Raw genomic sequence first — 3,811 nt, 5'->3', positions numbered from 1 at the left:
AGGTCATGGGTTCGAATCCCTGCTCCGCCACATCTCTGCTGCGTGGCCTTGGACAATTCACTTCTCTGAGCCTCAGTTACCTCAACTGTAAAATGGGGATGAAGACTATGAGCCCCCCGTGGGACAACCTCCCCATCCCCCCTGCCTTACCTCCTTCCCCTCCCCACAGCACTGTATATATGTATATATGTTTGTACGTATTTATTACTCTACTTATTTATTTGTACATATTTATTCTACTTATTTTATTTTGTTAATATGTTTTGATTTGTTTTCTGTCTCCCCCTTCTAGACTGTGAGCCCGCTGTTGGGTAGGGACCGTCTCTATATGTTGCCAACTTGTACTTCCCAAGCGCCTAGTACAGTGCTGCACACAGTAAGCGCTCAATAAATACAATTGAATGAATGAACCTGATTACCTTGTATCCACCCCAGCGCTTAAAGCAGTGCTTGGCACATAATAAGCGCTTGACAAATATCATAGTAATCATTATTATTCATTCATTCGTATTCACTGAGCGCTTACTGTGTGCAGAGCACTGTACTAAGCGCTTGGAAAGTACAGTACAGCAATAAAGAGAGACAATCCCCCGCAACGAGCTCGTAGTCTATAGGTGGGGGAGACAGACTTAAATCCAAATAAAAGGACGTCAGTATAAAGAAATAAAACGTCAAATAAAGACGGAAGTGCTGTGGGGTGGAGACGGGGGAAAATCAAAGGGAGGGTGATTTTTGAAAAATCAAGAAGGGAGTGAGAGAGGAAGAAAAGTGTCACAATCGGGGAAGACCTCTTGGAGGAGGGGTGCCTTCAGTGAGCCTTTGGATAATATAATAATAATGATATCCTTCAACCGTATTTATTGAGCGCTTACTGTGTGCAGAGCACTGTACTAAGCGCTTGGGAAGTACAAGTTGGCAACATATAGAGACGGTCCCTACCCAACAGTGGGCTCACAGTCTAGAAGGGGGAGACAGAGAACAAAACAAAACATATTAAAATAAAACAAGTAGAATATGTACAATGATGATGGTATTTGTATGCCCTCACTATGTGCCAAGCACCTTTGTGAGCGCTGAGCACGGTTTGAAGAGAAGCAGCGTGGCTCAGTGGCAAGAGCTTTGGAGTCAGAGGTCATGGGTTCAAATCCCGGCTCCGCCACTTGTCAGCTCTGTGGCTTTGGGCAAGTCACTTCACTTCTCTGGGCCTCAGTGACCTCGTCTGTCAAATGGGGGTGAAGACTGTGAGCCCTCCATGGGACAACCTGGTCACCTTGTAACTTTTCCAGTGCTTAGAACAGTGCCTTGCGTGGCTCAGTGTAAAGAACCCGGGCTTTGGAGTCAGAGGTCATGGGTTCAAATCCCGGCTCCGCCACCTGTCAGCTGTGTGACTTTGGGCAAATCACTTCACTTCCCTGGGCCTCAGTTCCCTCATCTGTCAAATAGGGATGAAGACTGTGAGCCCCACCGTGGGCTAACCTGATCATCTTGTAACCTTCCCAGCGCTACTTTGCACGTAGTAAGCGCTTAATAAAGGCCATCATTATTGCTATTATTATTAAAATGGGGATGAAGACTGTGAGCTCCCCGTGGGCCAACCTGATCACCATGTAACCTTCCCAGCGCTTAGAACAGTGCTTTGCACGTAATAAGCGCTTAGTAACAGCCATCATTATTATCAAAATGGGGGTGAAGACTGTGAGCCTCCCGTGGGACAACCTGATCACCTTGTAACCTTCCCAGCGCTTAGAACAGTGCTTTGCACTTAGTAAGCGCTTAATAAAGGCCATCATTATTATTATTAAAATGGGGATGAAGACAGTGAGCCCCCCGTGGGACAACCTGATCACCTTGTAACCTCCCCAGCACTTAGAACAGTGCTTTGCACATAGTAAGCGCTGAATAAATGTTATTATTATTATTATTATTATTATTATTATTATTATTATTATTATTATCATTTGAAGGGCGTGGAGAGGAATTGTCTTGGTGTAGTGTGGATCTGCTAGTTCCTCGGACCTCAGAGTCGGGCCTCGGCAGGATGCCCCCCTCCGCCTCCGCGGGTCCGGGCAGCGGAGACCAGAGTGGGTGCAGAGGGCCAGCCGGGCGAGGGGCGCGTCCGCGGCCCCGCCCTACCTCCTTCCCTCCCCACTGCGCCTGTATATATGTTTGTACAGATTTATTACTCTATTTATTTTACTTGTACACATTTACCGTTCTATTTATTTTGTTCACGATGTGCATCTAGCTTTACTTCTATTTATTCTGATGACTTGACACCCATCCACATGTTTCGTTTTGTTGCCTTTCTCCCCCCTCTAGACTGTGAGCCGGTTGTTGGGTAGGGACCATCTCTATATGTTGCCGACTTGTACTTGCCAAGCGCTTAGTACAGTGCTCTGCACACAGTAAGTGCTCAATAAATAGGATTGAATGAATGAGAGAGAGATGAGCATGAGAAAGAGAGATTAGTGTGAGAAAGAGAGAAGCATGGGCCTGGGAGTTTGAGGATGTGGGTTCTAATCCAGGCCTCACCACACAACTGCGGTGTTACCTTGGGCAAGTCACTTCGCTTGTCTGGGCCTCAGTTACCTTATCTGTAAATTGGGGATGATTGTGAGCTGCGTGTGGGACAGGGATTGTGTCCAATCTATTAAACTCGTGTAATTATCCCATCACTTAGAACAGTGCTCGGCACATAGTAAGTGCTTAACAAGCACCATAGTAATAATAATAATAATGATAATAATAATAATAGTAACGATGGCATTTATTAAACGCATACTATGTGCCAAGCACTGTTCTAAGCGCTGGGGAGGTTACAAGGTGATCAGGTTGTCCGACGGGGGGGGGCTCACAGTCTTAATCCCCATCTTACAGATGAGGTAACTGAGGCACAGAGAAGTTAAGTGACTTGCCCAAAGTCACACGGTTGACAGTTGGCAGAGCCGGAATTTGAACTCATGACCTCTGACCCCAAAGCCCCTGCTCTTTCCACTGAGCCACGCTGCTTCTCTAATCATTATTAGAGAGTGAGTTCATTCATTCAGTCATTTTTATTGAGCGCTTACTGTGTGCAGAGTACTGTACTAAGCACTTGGAAAGTGCAATTCGACAACAGAGACAAATCCCTTCCCAACAATCAATCAATCAATCGTATTTATTGAGCGCTTACTGTGTGCGGAGCACTGTACTAAGCGCTTAGTACAGCGGGCTCACAGGCTAGAAGAACCACAGTCCAGAAGAGTTGGGGAGAGTGGCGGGGAGAGAGAGAGAGGGTAGTGGCTGGGATTTTTTCAGCTACACACAAATGTATCCAACCAGATTATCCTGTATCTACCCTGGCACTTAGCACCGTGCTTGGCACATAGTAAGCACGTATCCCAATTATTAATATTATTGGTGTCTGTGAGTCGGGAGGGCGATATCAAAGGGAAAAGGAAGACGTTTGTCTTCGATGGAAGGGATGTGGTCAGCTCATAGCTGGCTCATTCCCCGCTGGTCACCTTCCATTGTGGGGGTGGAGACGGGGGACACGGGTTGGATCATCCCGGTGTTGATTAGAAATGGAAATCTGGGATGGCGCAGGGCCCCTCTGTGGGGCGGGGTGGTGGTGGTCTGGGAAGGGGCCTGAAAGAGGCCTGGGAAGGGGGAGGAAAGTTCAACAGGATCCCTGGGGCTGGAGTGGAATCCAGCCAGCTTCTCAGACTGGGACAGGACAGCCCGAGAGGGGTCAGGGTCGGCTGAGAGTGGGCTCAATGGAACCAGAATCCCCAACCCTCGTTCTGACTTTGACTTGTCTTCGTTCCCCCAG

This window comes from Tachyglossus aculeatus, unplaced genomic scaffold (genome assembly GCF_015852505.1).
Source record: "Tachyglossus aculeatus isolate mTacAcu1 unplaced genomic scaffold, mTacAcu1.pri scaffold_122_arrow_ctg1, whole genome shotgun sequence".
Taxonomy (NCBI): Eukaryota; Metazoa; Chordata; class Mammalia; order Monotremata; family Tachyglossidae; genus Tachyglossus; species Tachyglossus aculeatus.
This window is presented reverse-complemented; position numbering follows the sequence as displayed.